The following is an 18,836-nucleotide window of genomic DNA, read 5'->3' on the forward strand; positions in this document are numbered from 1 at the left end:
GATGACTGTTCCTTCAAACTTATTGATTTAATTATTGAACATAAAATGGAAGAGAAAAAAATCACAACTAAGGAAGTGACTGACCTACAACGTAATCTAAACGACTTACAAGACATGGATGAGTTTGACAGTTGTGATGAGAAATTAAGCAAACATATAAAGAGTATGGAACAGGATTTAATGATACAAAAACAAAAGAAATATGAGAGGGACAAAATGGACTATGTACATAATCAAATATATATGTGGTAAAAACCAATACAACATAGAAATACCAACAAAAATAAGAATCAGAAAAGATATCAATACAAAGAGAGAGAAAATCCAACCAAATCCACCCCTAACAAATCCATCTTAAAAAAAATCTGAAATGTCTAGCATGTCTGACACATCAGATATTGAAGGACGTCCATCATCCATCTCCTTCTCCAATGGCGCAGATACAGAGAGGTATGCACGTGACCTAGAAGAACAGGATAATAGACCATCAACTTCATATACACGGAGATATGAATCATCAACATCATACCAATCTAAGGCCCCAAAAAACTATTCAAAAGAACAAGGCGATCAGCCAAAAGAAAAGAATCAAAAAGAGAAGAAGAGAAAGATGGACACTTAAATATAGAAAATAGCAATGTGATAAATATATCAGGGATACCACTAAATAATGATGAAATTGGACTGTTAAACAAGGGTTTGAATTTTGCATTGAACGAGAATTTTGATCTATTTTCCACTGTTATAGATGTACAAAAGTTCATCAGGAAATTATCTTTAAAAAAATGGTTTATTAGTAGAAAGGAGTCTACTGTTACCTTGTCTCTATCTGAGTCTCTTACATGTCCTATAGAGCCCCCGATGGACACAATGCATCAAGATTCTCTTAGTTTGAAAGAATGTACTATCTTGCAAGATCTGACAGACCTTCTAGCAGAACATGAATCAGAGGAATTAGAAGACATGACTACATTTCTGACACATAGCAAAAACTCAGGTCTTAAGAATAGATCACTTTTTTGTCCCACATATAATAAAGGACCTTTTTTAGAAACTTTTGAGAAATTAGTAGAACGTGACTTACAAATTTTGGCAAAATGATATACCTTCTCCAGTATAAGACCTGACAATCTTACCACAGAAGAACGTAATGTACTTTATCAGCTAAAAATAAATGATAAAATAATGATAAAAAACGCTGATAAAGGTGGAGCCACTGTGGTTATGTTAAAAGAACACAATCTTGTTGAAGCCATGAGACAGCTAAATGATACGACTTGTTATCTTAGACTGGAGAAGGATCCTACCAATATATATCAAACAGAACTGAACACACTCATTGACCTTGGCAGAGAGTTGCGGGTATTATCGATTCAGGAATCCCAGTACTTAACCAATCGTTTTCCCACAGTGCCTATTTTTCACCATCTCCCAAAGATCTATAAGTCCCTGGTTAATCCACCAGGGAGACCTATCATCTCTAGTATTGGATCTTTGGGAGATGGTATATCTAGGTACGTGGATATTTATTTGCAACCTTTGGTAAGAGGTCTCCCCTCCTATCTCAGAGACTCATCACATTTATTAACTATATTAAGTAATATCACTTGGTGTCACAATTATTTCTGGGTAACTCTAGATGTGGCATCCTTATATACCATTATTAGTCACGAATTAGGCATTCAAGCAGTTACTCACTTTCTTAACACTTCAAACTTACACACTCCTCAAATCACTTTTTTATTAGATTGTATTATTTTTTTATTGCAACACAATTATTTTTTATTTGATAAGCACTTTTATCTTCAAAAACAAGGCACTGCTATGGGGACTTCTTTTGCACCTTCCTATGCGAATTTATTTATGGGTTTTTGGGAAAACACTCACATTTTTGGTGACACTAACCCATTCCGCCAAAATATTATTTTCTATCGTCGGTACATTGACGACCTCATTCTGATATGGAGGGGAGACTACTCTACACTGAGGGAGTTTATCAATTATCTTAATAATAATACTTTTAATTTAAAATTCACATCTTTGATACATATTAATCACATAAATTTTCTGGATATTAATTTGTATATAGACATTGACTGTAAAATCCAGACTAACATATATCGTAAACCTAATGCCCGCAACTCTCTCCTCAGGGCCAACAGCAGCCATCCAAAACCGTTACTGCGTGACATTCCCACAGGGCAATATCTCAGATTGCGAAGAATTTGTTCTACAGAAGAATCCTTCATACAAGAGTCAGAGATATTAAATGACAGATTCAGAAAAAGAGGTTATTCTGAGAATGTTATTCAATCAGCCTTTAAAAATGCCATTAGTACAGAACGTAAAGAACTGTTAAAAACCTCACTATGTGAGAAAAAATCTAAACAAAAGATTTTTTCTGATCAGAATTCAGAAACTCCACTCTTTATTACCACTTAAAATGATCAGGCTAATCATATTAAAAAATTATAGAAAAACACTGGAGGATATTACAGTTAGATAAAGATCTGGCTGCTGTCATGTCAAATACTCCGAAATTTGTGTACAAAAAAGCTAAAACTATCAGTTATCATGTATCACCGAGCTTATTTGTATCTGAACAAAAACATAAGAAACTTCTCAAAGGGTTCCATAAATGTGGGAACTGTACATATTGTAAATTCGCTATTCCTTTGACAGATATCACTAGCAAAGTCACAGGTAAAAAATACAAAATTAATCATTTTATGACGTGCAAAACGAATTATGTAGTGTACAGATTGAATTGTGCGTGTGGCAAGATGTACATTGGTAGGACGATTCGTCTATTAAAAATTAGAATCTCAGAACATCTTCGTTCAATAAAAAAGAACGATTTAAACCTACCTGTTTCAAAACATTTTCATGATTGCCCTTATGGCTCAATTGATACATTTACATTCAATGCCCTGGAATATATCCCTAAACATACTAGGGGAGGAAATAGAGAAGATAATCTCAACCAAAGGGAAATGTTTTGGATTTATACCCTCGGGTCATTATCACCCGGGGGTATAAATACCGATTGGGAACTCAAGCACTTTTTGATATAACAATTGTGTAAACTATTAATTATAAGTCATGATATATACATATATACAGATTCATATATCTTCCCTTGGAGTTGCTCTCTCTATATGGTTTTAACATGACCCATTTGCCTTATATATGTGTCTTTCTCACACCTTTATATTACACCTAAGAAAAGCATTATATGTTTTAGTATTAATATATATTTGGGTCCGGTCCGTTTAACATACATTTACCATAGGACCATCTAAATCATGCATATTTCTTTATGAATACCAATTTGTTTGTTTCAATATGTACTCATCTCATGACTATTCAAATAATGTATATTCATTTAAGATACATGTGTGTCTGGAGATGTTCTCTGTATATAGCTTATACCAAATATTTGTTTTTATTGTAATACCTTGCATTACCTTTCTTTTAAACACACCTTGTTCATTTGCAAGATATCTGTGCTGTGTTTCTCCCCTTCAGATTATCCCTCCCTCTCTTCCTTACTAGAGGAGATGACGTAGAAATCACCATGACTACATGGATGGTTTGTAAACAAGTTACCTAATCGCATACACTGCGTTATGTCACTTTCGTTTTTTTGGACTAAGCCACATCATTTCCGGTTTCCGGTCATGGCGGCTGAACGAAATTCCAGGCAATTAGTTCAGTATAAGAGGGGGAACACAGCACACCTATCTTCACTCTCTGACGAAGCGCCACAGAGGCGTGAAACGCGTAAGAGGAGGAGATTTTGCACCCATCCCTGTCTGCACCATGACGTGTCAATAAAGAATCTTTTTTACCTTACTGCTGCTGTCCTGTGGAGTCCTGTCGTTGCGCTGTGCTCTGCATTGCCGCATCCTGTGGTTAGCAGACTGTCTAAAAGAAGAATATAATTAATTGCTCATGTTGAAATTTAATTTTTAAAGGTGTACACCCCCACTATAATTAAAACTAATTAACACTGGGTAGAGGAGAGTTTGTGTATCTGTGGAGAGAAAGAAGTATAAAGAAAGGACGAATTACAGTCCGGTTACTGGAATAATAAGGATGTTTATCGTACTGGCCAGGCGATTTATTTCATTAACCAGAATTACAATTCTTTTTCTCTAAATTTCCACAGATAAAATCAGGTGAATATGTTATATAGAAATAACAGGCAGAATATATTCTAGACACAAAGCTAACTAGAAGCTCAGTATTTTTAAATTAGTTTAAAGAAAAGTTAATTATGATTTGGGGACAGAGAAGGACTAGAAGCTCAGTATTTTTAAATTAGTCTAAAGAAAAGTTAATTATGATATAGGGAAAGAGAAGGATATCTCTATTAATTTAGTTTGCAAGATCAAACTGTTTTGTTTTCCTATATATTAGAATAGGTGAGAAAATATGTGTTTTTGTTGTTTTTGTAAAAGCTGGTTGAATGTGTATGAGAGAAGTGTAAAATTCTGTTTGTTTTGTGCCTTGCTCTGTGTTCTTTTTGTGTGTAACCAGTAACTATAAACTGTTTAAAGTATATGTAAGGTCTATAATTTTTTGTTAAACAAAAATCCAGTTTTAATTTTTGAATACCAGTAAAACTTATCCTGTATCAGGCTGTGTGAGGAGCTTCATATTTTGAACTGTCCCAAATTGTATTGCAGTGTTTGTTAAAACTCCAGTAATTAACAGTTTTTTTTTCTGTTACGAGGTTTTGGCAGGTTGCCTAGAAAGTTATTTCAGCTTGCTGTATTGTCGGAAATAGACAAACAGTTGTAAACTGACAAATGTAGAGTTGTATATGGAATTATTTTTCTGCAAAGTTGATCAAATATTTAATATTTCATCATTTTTAACCATCTTTTTCTCTCAAATGTGTCCCACCTTTATATCTGTGTCTATAAGTTTACCAATGTATGTACATTTACCAATACTACATACTACAGCCATTCATGTAAAGGTTTCAAGAATGTGTGTGATATCACATTGGAGAAATTGATTAATGAAGGAATCTGTGATAAGGACACTACAGTATTCAAATACGGTTGTAAACCGTGTTCCTTTTATTACAATCTCACGCAAGGCTATTTTAACTGGCAACCGAAAATGATTGATCAAGGATTTTTACATTTTTCTGGGTTACGAGGTTTTTGGTGTGTGGAGCGAATAGTGATTATGAAACCTAATTACAAAGTCTACTCCCTGTTCCAGAAATGTCTCATTGATAGTTTGCATAGGAATGTTGACACGGTAATCAGGGCGATGAGCGATTTGATGAATGTTCAAATAGCTCCAGATGATAAACCCTGTGATTATGACACGTGCACCACACGTAATATTGTTAACATGCCCTACTCAGAGGCAATGTGGGGTACGAATGCAACGATTAATGCCATAGTGTATTATGAAAATGACACAGAGTTCATGAATGAATGTAAAGTTTCAAGTAAAACATCTACAAGAAAATTGCTTACTAACGATGATGTTCTTATAACCACAGGACACCTGCTGAGTGATTCTGTTTCTGTTATAAGTCAAATCTCTGACTCAAATGATGAAGAATTAAGGAGAGGTATTTTGGTGTTAAGAGATCACATGATAAAATTTGCTTCCTACACAATTTCAGATATAACAGTGTTATCTGAAGAAATTAAAGCTTTGGTTATTCTTAATCACACTACTTCTATCAGGTTAACATTGCAAAGTAAAAAGGTTGACATATCACTTTTAAATCTCACTTTGATCACACAGACTCTCAATTTAAGTCCGAAAGAATCTGAAATCCTGGCATATGTTTCACAAACCACAGTTTATGACATACGAGAAAGAAACCACAGACGGGTTCATAACCCTGATGACTCTTTATGGGAAGTTTTTTTATACTATGAATTATTTATTCCAGGAGATGTGTATACAACAAATTGGGAACTGCTTAATTTTGGACACATAACACATACAGGTTCTTATTTCGCAAGGATGCAGGTTGCGCAACCATTTCAATACATGTCTGTGAAATGTGATCGTAAATTTTTCATCAGCACTATAAGATGTGTTGATAGAGGTTATTTGATTTGTGATGACATTATACAGCACATGTGGAAAAGAAGTTATATCAGTGGCGCTCAACACTGTAATGATCAAAGCAATTCTAATAGATATTATAAAATATATATTATAAAATATACAACCAGAGCCACGGAAATCGCCCGTCCGATTGGATGCTCCACGTGGTAAGGGTAAACATGTAAATATACAAAGAAATCAAATCATAGCATAATACTGTAAAACATACACATACATAAACAAACAACACTTAACAAACGCTGAGAACAACAGGTAACTACTCACAATGGCATTTAATATGGCATATCATTAATATCTTAAAATACACTTATTACACATAAAAAAGTACATAAAAACATATATTAGGTTCAGGCAAGATTCTCCAACTCGGGTGGGGGTACCTGCTTACCGAAAACAGGATGTAATCAGGCAATGGATAATTCAAAGAGTATCCCCTCTTATGGATAGCTGCTGCTGCTGCTGTTGTTAACACCTGGGCTCAGACGAGGAGTCTATTATTGGCAGGGACAGGTTTTTCCAGCTAGCTGCGTCTGCCTCAGTCCTCTCCCAGCACTGCAGAGCTCCAGGACCACACACAGAGATACTTCCTGGTCTGTCCGCACCACGTGCACCAAACACAGCAATGCTGAAATGTTGGATATTCCAACGCCAGCATGTGCTTTCCCACAGCTCACAGCTCACAGCTCACAGCTCCCAGCTTCGGAAGGGTACAGCACTCACACCCGAGTAGTGGGGACCTCACAGAACCACCCTATGCGTTTCGAAAGTCTTGCTTTCTTCCTCAGGGGTTAAAAGTAATGAAAAGTAGTCCCTGTAAGTCCCGAAATATATAGTCCCGGTTTAAAGAGACAGTGCATCCTTGTGATCTTGATCATGCGCAGATGAAAGGACTGGGACACTCAGCGTGTGGACACTCATGGACATGACATACATCAGAGAAAAAACATATATAAAGGAAATAAAAGAATATAACAATTAGTGCAATACATAAAATACAGATGTGTATCTGATACCTATATATCCTCATGGATAGGAAAATAAATTTAATAGTATACATATGAATAAAACAAAATGCTTAACAAAAAATATGATTAACAAAAAATATATAAAAAATATATAAAAAAAAAAAAAAAAAAAAAAAGATTATTAACCCTATTATTCGTATCTCAAATTGCTAAGACCCGGCCAAGCCAGGGATATGTAGAAGTATGCTGAGCAGAACTTGACCTTCTAGGGGAAAGTATTTACCACAAATATGATCCCTAAAGTGAACTAATACTGTGTATATATCTATACTTTGAAGTTTATAAGTGAGTGTATATTGAAAATAGGAATAATAAATAATTGAAAGTGAAAGTTATTAGTGATGGTGAAAATGTACCTTTCTGATGGAAATAAGAGTGATACGTATTGGAAGTGGAAATTAATAGTGTTAAAGGAAATATAACCATCTAAGAATGGTGTTGGGTGAAAATAAGTAATTAAAATATGTTGTATAGTATTATAATAAAATTATAATAAATATTATAATATAATAATAATAGAAAGGTGATGGTGATTACTACCTACTTATTGAACCATCCTCATCATGAATGCCCGGACCTTAATATAAAATGGAATGAACCACAGGTTACAGTACTTTGCAGCGATTACATTGTCAGCCCAGGAGACTGGTTATCTCATCTGTCAAGAAGGAACGGCTTCAGGTCAAATTCTATATTGAGTCCAGACGGTGCTAAAGTTTGTAGTTCGTAAATCCAAAAGGATTCTCTCTTACCTAACATGCTTGTCTTATCCCCTCCACGCCAGTTAGGTATAACAGCCTCTATGGCTACACATATTAGACCTTTAGGATCTTTACCGTGCACATGAAGGAAATGGCTCGACACACTATGGGACTCTAGACCTTTTTTGATATTGTAGATATGTTCATAGAACCGTCGTTTGATAGGTCTGGTGGTCATACCCACATACTGCAGACCACAGGGACATTCAAGGAGGTAAATAATATTAGTGCTATTACATGTGATGTGCTGTTGGATAGTATACTTCTTCCGTGTTTTTGTTGAAGTAAAGCATAATTGTTTGGAGCTGAATTTACATGCTGTGCATGTATTACATGTGTAGTAACCCTTAATGGCACTTTTGTTTTTGATTTTATTTTGCTGACCATTGGATTTAAGTGGACAGCTTGGGGCCAACCTTTGGCCTATGTTGGCTGCCTTTGTGAATATGATTTTTGGTTTGGAAGGCAGTATTTGTGCCAAATCTGTATCTTTTCTCAAGATTGGCCAATATTTCCGAATGGTTTTCTTTATCCCAGGTGCCATCTGATTGAATTGAGTAATGAATGGTATTTGCATTTGTGTATTGGATGGTTTAGGTTTATACTCTAAAAGTGTTGATCTTTCCAAAACCTCAACCTCTGATATAATATTGTCAAGGTGATTAGGTGAATATTTCCTGTCAATGAATCTGTTCCTAAGATCCTGTGCCTGATTTTGGAATGCGTCTAAAGTGGAGCTATTTCGTTTTAGTCTGATGAATTGTCCTTTAGGAATGTTATCGATCCATGCAGGGTTGTGATGGCTATCGGCATGTAGATAATTGTTCGCTTGAACCTTTATCATAATTTTATTATAATACTATACAACATATTTTAATTACTTATTTTCACCCAACACCATTCTTAGATGGTTATATTTCCTTTAACACTATTAATTTCCACTTCCAATACGTATCACTCTTATTTCCATCAGAAAGGTACATTTTCACCATCACTAATAACTTTCACTTTCAATTATTTATTATTCCTATTTTCAATATACACTCACTTATAAACTTCAAAGTATAGATATATACACAGTATTAGTTCACTTTAGGGATCATATTTGTGGTATATACTATCCCCTAGAAGGTCAAGTTCTGCTCAGCATACTTCTACATATCCCTGGCTTGGCCGGGTCTTAGCAATTTGAGATACGAATAATAGGGTTAATAATCTTTTTTTTTTTTTTTTTTTTTATATATTTTTTATATATTTTTTGTTAATCATATTTTTTGTTAAGCATTTTGTTTTATTCATATGTATACTATTAAATTTCTTTTCCTATCCATGAGGATATATAGGTATCAGATACACATCTGTATTTTATGTATTGCACTAATTGTTATATTCTTTTATTTCCTTTATATATGTTTTTTCTCTGTTGTATGTCATGTCCATGAGTGTCCACACGCTGAGTGTCCCAGTCCTTTCATCTGCGCATGATCAAGATCACAAGGATGCACTGTCTCTTTAAACCGGGACTATATATTTCGGGATTTACAGGGACTACTTTTCATTACTTTTAACCCCTGAGGAAGAAAGCAAGACTTTCGAAACGCGTAGGGTGGTTCTGTGAGGTCCCCACTACTCGGGTGTGAGTGCTGTACCCTTCCGAAGCTGGGAGCTGTGAGCTGTGAGCTGTGGGAAAGCACATGCTGGCGTAGGAATATCCAACATTTCAGCATTGCTGTGTTTGGTGCACGTGGTGCGGACAGACCAGGATGTATCTCTATGTGTGGTCCTGGAGCTTCTACAGTGCTGGGAGAGGACTGAGGCAGACGCAGCTAGCTGGAAAAACCTGTCCCTGCCAATAATAGACTCCTCGTCTGAGCCCAGGTGTTAACAACAGCAGCAGCAGCAGCAGCAGCTATCCATAAGAGGGGATACTCTTTGAATTATCCATTGCCTAATTACATCCTGTTTTTGGTAAGCAGGTTCCCCCACCCGAGTTGGAGAATCTTGCCTGAACCTAATATATGTTTTTATGTACTATTTTATGTGTAATAAGTGTATTTTAAGATATTAATGATATGCCATATTAAATGCCATTGTGAGTAGTTACCTGTTGTTCTCAGCGTTTGTTAAGTGTTGTTTGTTTATGTATGTGTATGTTTTACAGTATTATGCTATGATTTGATTTCTTTGTATATTTACATGTTTACCCTTACCACGTGGAGCATCCAATCGAACGGGCGATTTCCGTGGCTCTGGTTGTATATTTTATAATATATATTTTATAATATCTATTAGAATTGCTTTGATCATTACAGTGTTGAGCGCCACTGATATAACTTCTTTTCCACTTCTACAGCCTGACTAGGGGTCAGGGTTATATCACCGGCTGCCAGCTCACTGTGGGATATAGCGCTACCTATTTGTTTTTTCTATTATACAGCACATGCCTTGCAATGATCGAATGCAAGGTAGCAACTGCCCGATAACTGTAATGCCTATTCAAACCCCTTTTACATTAATTCACAGCCTAGATAATGGGAGTTACATAGTGTTATCTACAGAAAAGGATTGCGATATTCCTCCTTTTCAGGCATCACTTGTCACGGTTAATGGGAGTATACAGTGTTATGGTACTACACTTACTCCACCTCTGTTACATCAGAAATTCACATCTGGAGTACATTTCCAGGTACCAGCTATCACACTGATCCTTCCTCACATGACAGCCTATTTGGCACATTTAAAGAAAATGAAGTTTACTATAGGGTTCACACATGATATAGTACATACCCTTTTACAGAGAGTTCACAGTGAATTACTACGTGTTGATTTGCACCCAGGTGATTTTCCCCAGTGGTTAACTACACTAGGTGAATCATTGAAAACTTTTTGGCCAATGACAGGTAATTTTTTGACAAAGATAGGCACTAGCCTACAATCTACTGGTAAAAGTATTTTTAGTGGACTAGGAAATGCGTTTGGAATCCTAGGTTATTTAAAACCACTATTGTTTTTTTATTTTAGGGATAATAATCCTTGTTATTTTGCTTCGTATTTTCTCATTTCTTCCGAAGATGAAGATGAAGAGGCGTTCAGCTTAATCACATTTTGCTTTATAGCATATATTCTTATATTTTTACCTAGATACTAATATACTGTTTTAAGCACACAGGTCAAATCTAACCTGCTGCAGTATGCTTTGTTGCAAGGACACAGACGAAAAGAAAGATACTTCACAAATCTTGCGTCTACCACGTTCCTATCAAACTTCCATGAGGATGTACTTAGATGAACTGGTTTTGCCACATCGGAAACCCCGCAAAGTGCATGCAGTTCACGATACGATGAGAGACTTTATGTATCAGGACTCTCTTGCTTCCTCTGGACCGTTTTCTGTTTTGACACCTAATGGGACATTGCTACCGCGTAGCTTGCTAATGTTATGTAATTTTTGGCAAGTGAAATCTTTGCTATCTCTTGGTGATCAACCCAACTTCAAGTGTAGAGACATTCACCGTCAAATATTTCAAATGTCTTTTTATACAATTGAAGAAGGTCATATCAGCATTGTTAGCCACGGGTCATATAATTGTACCACTTTGTTTGCATGTTCAGGTAATAAACATGAACATTGTTTTGGTGCCCGTTGGAATACTACGCTCTTGAGTATGTATGAAAGTCAACATCAACCCGCTTTACAATTGGGTGATTTTTACAAATTGATACCTTCCCATCGTGGAATAACTTGTGCACATATGCGCAGTTGTGGGTGTTTTGGCGATCAATCACATACTCCTGTGAGTTCAAGCTCATCAACATCAGAGAGCTGTGACACTGTCTTCCAATAGTACACATAATGAATATTTTCTGCTTTGATAGTTTTTTCCTGCATTTGCAAAAATATGATAATTATGTGTAGGAGAGGGTGTTATGGATTACAGGTATTTTCTGGCATATAACGCATAATGAATACAGGTCACAGGTACATATATATACATAGTATCATTGTAAGGCCTAGTATAGCTTAGAGTATACTGTTAAAATCCTGGTTTTCTTGTCTTAGAAATAATGGCTTGTTTTGCTCAGAAGTGGCAGGATATTGGGACAGGTTACATAGACATAAAAGGGGAACTTATAACGGTAAACACGCTGTGGTTTGAACGGTAACTTATGAAATATCATAGGTTACTAACTGTAAGTCCTACGATCGTAAACATCATACGTCACTAATTATAATTTCTGACTCGTAAACATCATACGTCACAAACCACAGAGTATGGACACATGACACGTGACACACGTACGCAGTAAACAATACACTCTATAATAGGTTGGCCCGACTCCATGTTAGACCAGAGAGAGAGAGAGAACCGAACTTAAGTGTGAAGTCACACAGATGAGACTGGGACTGGCTGACCTATCATAATATCTTTTGGTTTGTGAGTATTGACAATGCATATCTAGTTATAATCTCTGCATAGTCAGAAATGGATTAGTAACATACTGTAACTGCTAGCCATTAGCTTATAAGAAGCTTGTTCTGATATTTCTGATATTTCTGAATATTGTTGTGATACAATAAATGATAAACCTTTTCTTATACAAACTCTGAGTACCCTTTCTTTATAAATAATAATCTCACGATACCCTCCATATCTTAATATGTGAGAGTGTGGCCGAGACTTTTTCAAGTGCAACATTTTGGTTTGTGTTCTCTGCTTAGTGCAGGATATAACTCACCATAAGGCGACACATGATAAAGGAAGGTAGGATTGAACCCAGATTACTGGCCAGGCGATTTATTTCATTAACCAGAATTACAATTCTTTTTCTCTAAATTTCCACAGATAAAATCAGGTGAATATGTTATATAGAAATAACAGGCAGAATATATTCTAGACACAAAGCTAACTAGAAGCTCAGTATTTTTAAATTAGTTTAAAGAAAAGTTAATTATGATTTGGGGACAGAGAAGGACTAGAAGCTCAGTATTTTTAAATTAGTCTAAAGAAAAGTTAATTATGATATAGGGAAAGAGAAGGATATCTCTATTAATTTAGTTTGCAAGATCAAACTGTTTTGTTTTCCTATATATTAGAATAGGTGAGAAAATATGTGTTTTTGTTGTTTTTGTAAAAGCTGGTTGAATGTGTATGAGAGAAGTGTAAAATTCTGTTTGTTTTGTGCCTTGCTCTGTGTTCTTTTTGTGTGTAACCAGTAACTATAAACTGTTTAAAGTATATGTAAGGTCTATAATTTTTTGTTAAACAAAAATCCAGTTTTAATTTTTGAATACCAGTAAAATTTATCCTGTATCAGGCTGTGTGAGGAGCTTCATATTTTGAACTGTCCCAAATTGTATTGCAGTGTTTGTTAAAACTCCAGTAATTAACAGTTTTTTTTTCTGTTACGAGGTTTTGGCAGGTTGCCTAGAAAGTTATTTCAGCTTGCTGTATTGTCGGAAATAGACAAACAGTTGTAAACTGACAAATGTAGAGTTGTATATGGAATTATTTTTCTGCAAAGTTGATCAAATATTTAATATTTCATCATTTTTAACCATCTTTTTCTCTCAAATGTGTCCCACCTTTATATCTGTGTCTATACGTTTTTATGCTACAGGTTGTTCTTTCAGCAAACCAGATCTTATTTTGTGCTTTAAAAGTTTCTGTCAAAAGACTATAGCAGATTATATTTATATTCAGGAAGGTTTTGGGATTTTTTAATGTAAATTTTATACCCAAAGGTTTCAGGTTAGATTTGCTATACATCAAGCATTTAAGGTTATGTTTTAAATACTGTTATCCTTTGTGTGATATTGTTCACATGTATTAAGATGTGAACAAAAGGAGGTGTATTACTGCTGTCTTGTCTAACAGAAATACATTTTTTCTCATGGGTAGACCAATGGTCACCTCAGGTACCTTGTAGATTCTAATATTGTATGTTTATGCTCTAACAGACGATTTTAATCAGCGTCAATTGTGTGAAACTAATGCAATTGTTTGAGTGTCTCATGTCCAGGTGCAGTCCTTCCAATTAGATGAAGATAAAGGTGACTGGCTCAAACATATTCTACGCAAAAGCGCTTTTCATCTAAAATGGAGAAGTCCATTCCAGATTCTACCCCGTCAGAGTATTTTTCCTGGATCCATGTTACACAAGTGCACCCACAGTCGCTTCAAATTAAACCTCAACAAAGGAGGGAAGACCTAAAGACACAGCTATTTTCAGTTGGTGTTTTGGGTCGTAATAAAACCCGGCACTAACCAAAGAAGGAGAAAAGTTAATAGGCAGAAATCCGGACCTCAATATATGAACTTTGAAGTTTTTAATAACCTTTTACAGGTCTTATTATTTTAATTACAATGTTTATTCTATTAGGTTTATATAAGTGGTGTCCACATGAAGACGATAGGGTAGTAACAGGAATATTTTGTTTAATAATATTTCTTTTGTTTTATTGTCCTGTGTATAACATATATGCACACCTTTTGTTATATAATGGAATCCTGGTAAACAATGCCCACATTTTATGTGCAATGTAACCCAATGTACTATCCATACCCAATAGGTTGCACCCCAGGAACACGAGAGTTATATTTAACCCCTTGGGAAAAGGACAATATGGTATAAGATATTTGTAGAACTATATATATATATATATATATATATATATATATATATATATATATATAAAAGAAATTGGTTACGAATGGAGTAGAAATACGAATTTGCCCTAGGGAAGTTTTTGACTCTAATGATAAAAGGATAAAGAAAGTATTATCCTGCAACTAGACCAGGTTATGTTATTTGGGAAAATTGGTTCCAGTGATTAAAGGTATAGATGAGAGATGGGGTTTATAGGGACTTGGTGGTTAGATTATTTCGCTGGGAGCGAAGCTAGTGAAAGTTTTTGTATGTGTGTCTGTCCTACTCATTACATTCTATGTATGTGTTATGAACAGCAAAACTTTGGTCCAGAAGTGTGTTGCAACCCCCCCACCGAAGCTATGCCACATTTTGGTGATGAAGATGTCAGCAGTCCCCCAGAAGAAGAGACCGAAGAAGAAATCACCTGGGCCGATACAATGGACAGAAAGGAATCAAGTTATGCACTATGGGACTATTTTTTTGGTCCGGCAGGACTATGGTATGGTTAACTGTTCTTTAAATAGACTGTCTCTAAAGGATAAGAGGGGGCTGAGAAGATTGGAAATGAGGAAGGTGGGGAGGTCACCCAAGGGCGTGTGTCAACCACATGGAAAGGATCACAAGTCAGCCATTTTGACCATGGCAGCCATTATGTCTTTTCTGATATTCTGAGTAAATGTAGTATGTAAGATGTGTGTGTTGTGCAGTCGCTCCTAGGAAATATTAACCCCCACCAACCCCCACTTATTCTCAGAAATAGAATTTGCCCGCTTTTCAAATAATGTCCACCCCACCTAAGCAAAGAATCGAAATCGAAAGGCATTCATCGTTAAAAGTAGCTCAGTTAAGAGGTTGCGGGAGGACTAATAACCTTTTTAGAAATGTATGATTTATATGCAAAATGAAATTTTTTAGTAGTCAATATAGATGTCGTTTTTAACGATACTAAAGATGCTATTTTAAGGCTCAGTAGCAAATAGCAACAAATTAGAGCAACAGTATTGCAAAATTGTATGGCATTAGATTATCTGCTGGCAGCACAAGGAAGGGCTTGTAAGTTAGTGGGTAAAGAATGTTGTGCTTATATTGACAACCAATCAAAAAGCATACACCATGATATGGACACTAGCAGAAATTCAATCTAGAATGCGAGAGGAACCAAAAGGGTTTGATTGGACCTTTTGTCTTGGAAATTGGCTAGGTGCATTGGGAATGGATATTCTTTACGGTAGTATGATAATTGCAGGTTTATTACTCTGTGTGTATGTATTAATCCAGATGGCTAAAAGTGTAATCAGCTCTATTTTTGCCAAAGAAAGATGTTTCTGCTTCTAGCTCTACAGTTATGTATATGTCTCCCACACTGAGAGCGAGAAATACCAATACTTGTGGAACTTGCAAACCACCCATATGTTCATCTCTGATCATCAAACGAGATACCTAAAAGAGAAAGGTTTCTGCTTTCACATGGTCTCTTGGAGGTTTCTCCCTTGGAGATTTTCCTCTCCTTAGTGGTACGCAGAAGAATAAATGGGACTGGTCAATTGGATTGTTTTTCCAGAACAAAAGGAGGGCATTTAAGGTTAAAAATTGTATCTGTCAGTTTTGTTCCCTTCAGGGACTGAAAAGATTAAAGCAATGTGTGTCAGCTTTATTCTGCTCAGGGATTTAAATAGTGACATATTTTAGCTTCGTTTTAGACCAGCTGGCTCAGCATGTCATCTACACAAGAAGTAAAACCACCAAGACTTTTATGACCACATTAATAGCTGTTGCTCAGCAGTAAAATGTTTTACAGAAAAGGCATTTTTAAAGGTTACATGTAAATTTAGATGTGTGATCTATATATGGAAACTCAGTTTGTAACAGATGTAATGAACTGACAATGGCTTTATGTATAAAAGATCACTCCGTCCACATATTAAATCAGTTGTGAGAAAAGCATTCCTTGTGTTACTGATTTCTCGCACTCCGGGCTCGTAACTGTCATATCTGAGACCAAAAGAATATAGCAGGTGCCATGATGAAAGCTCCCCGGTTAGAGTAAGGTTGTCTGCCCCCAGGTCTGATCAGGAAAATGGACCTATCACTATCACGAGACTGTTCCAGAAGTTCCACTCTATCTTTTGCTTTAATTTTCTGATATGAGTCTTTATTGATAGTTTCCTCATATCCCTTTTCTAGAAACCGTTTAGTCAGTATATTAGACTTCTCCACAAAATCAGCCTCCACTGAGCAATTTGTCTTAACCCTACTAAATTGACTCAGTGGGATGTTGTTCAGCCACTTGCAATGGTAACAATTTTGGCATGCAAAAAGCTATTTGTGGAGACTTCTTTAAAGTGTACGCTAGTCTGAATCATTAGTCCCTTATCCACGGATAGAGGTAGGTCTAAAAAGACAATATATTAGACAATATATTCCTCATGGATGTGATGAGTAAAGGTAAGGCCCAGATCATTATGGGCAAAACCAGCAATGACATCCTCAAGGACTTTCCTCTCTCCATCCCAAATAATAATAATGTCGTCTATGAAAAGGCCATAGTACACCAGGCCTTCCCCAGTCCAGCATTGGCCCAGATGTAACTAAGCTCCCAGAAACCCATGATCAGGTTAGCATAGCTGGGGGCGAACCTTGGACCCATGGCTGTTCCACAGATTAGAAAAAAACAGTATCATTAAATAAAAAATAATTGTAGGATAAGATAAAACCAATACATGAGAGTAGAAAGTCTCTTTGCAATACAGGGAGTTTGTCATCTGCATCAAGGAAATGTTTCATTGCTGTTAGACCTTTGCTGTGAACGATGTTGGTATATAAGGATTGCACATCCAGAGTAGCCCACAGGTAGGTGGATTTCCATTTAATACCTGAGACCGAGTCCACAACATGTAGAGTGTCACACAGAAACGAAGGTAATTGGACCACATAGGTTTGTAGATAGTGGTCCACATATCTGGACACTCCAGACATCATGGACTCGATCCCGGATATAATGGGTCTATCTGGGGGATTATGTGCATCCTTATGCACCTTTGGCAGGTGGTAAAATATAGGGACACGTGGATGAGGATTAAATAGATAATTAAATTCTGCAGATTAAATAATTCCTTCTGATTTAGCCTCATTCAAAAAAGTCAGATAGATGCTTTGATAATCCTCTAGAGGATCATGTCTAGGGTTTGATAAAATTATTATCTGATAGCAATCTATCTGCTTCTCTAACATAAGTGGGTTTGTCTTGAATGACAATACTGCCACCTTTATCAGCCTGTCTCACAACCACTGATTCCAATATTTTAAGCTCCTTTAGAGCTTTGATCTCTCCAGTGGTAAGGTTATTATTAATTTTACACGGAGCTGCACATAGTTTCTCAAAATTTTTGAGGACTAATGAATAAAAAGACTCAATGTGAGGTCCCTTGAATTTGTAAGGATAGAAGAGAGATTTGTAAACAATTATATTGTGAATTAGTTTATAATGTTTTTTATTTCATCATGATTATTATTACAACTGTAAATGTATATTTTTATTGTAGCAAGTTATTCCTTTCAGCATATGTTTGAGTATTGTGAATATATTGCAGCTATATTGCTTTTGATCTGAACTTTCTTTTCAATTACTTCTTTCACTCATCCCCTCCACCCTCTCCCCCTCCTCCCCTCTTTTATTTTCCTCTGCTCTCATCCCAACCCCCTCTCTTTCCCCTTCTCCTCCTCCATTTCTATCTTTGTTTTTCCTTTCCATCTGATTGCGCAATCTATTACCAATAAGCTAACTGCTTAAAGTCATTGGCGCTATATAAGTAGGGTTGGGAGGGACATCATTCCCTGACGAAGTCACGTGGTGACAAAACGTGCATTGGGACCTGGATGAGACGGACGACAGACGTAATCACGCACGCTGACGTCCACGAACCCTGTACCAGTGGCTTAAGCGCCTGGTGCGCTATGTGTACTGGAAGGCTGCTTTTCATATCCATGCGATCTGGCAGCTGGTGTTCTCTCTGCCTACCCTGTACTGTGTTGTGCTGGAGAAACAGGGATTTTCTTCTACCATATACTCTGGAGGACTGTGATCTACCCGAGATGAGTAACCACCAGAGATCCATTTCTCTATATTACTGACATTTTAGCTCTGTTTGTGAGTGTGCTACTTTATGTTTTTTTTAAGTTTGGCATGAACCTTTTTAATAGATTTGCACTATGGGGCACGCGCTTCTCTTTCTTCTTTTCTAACAGATCTATGTGGATGCAGGTTATCCTACAAGAAGCAGTGAAAACT

The 18,836-nt window shown here is 36.2% G+C and overlaps 1 long non-coding RNA gene across 1 annotated transcript; it reads right to left on the minus strand.

Moving 5' to 3' along the window:
• Positions 1-201: 201 nt before the first annotated feature.
• Positions 202-6,722, minus strand: LOC142488642 (uncharacterized). The gene is made up of 3 exons (XR_012799555.1): positions 5,502-6,722; positions 3,852-3,927; positions 202-463 (listed from the first exon to the last, which is right to left on the minus strand). It is a non-coding gene; the product is annotated as an uncharacterized LOC142488642 (long non-coding RNA).
• Between the last annotated feature and the right edge of the window lie 12,114 nt (positions 6,723-18,836).

The sequence above is a fragment of the Ascaphus truei genome, chromosome 2 (genome assembly GCF_040206685.1).
Source record: "Ascaphus truei isolate aAscTru1 chromosome 2, aAscTru1.hap1, whole genome shotgun sequence".
In the NCBI taxonomy this organism is placed as follows: domain Eukaryota; kingdom Metazoa; phylum Chordata; class Amphibia; order Anura; family Ascaphidae; genus Ascaphus; species Ascaphus truei.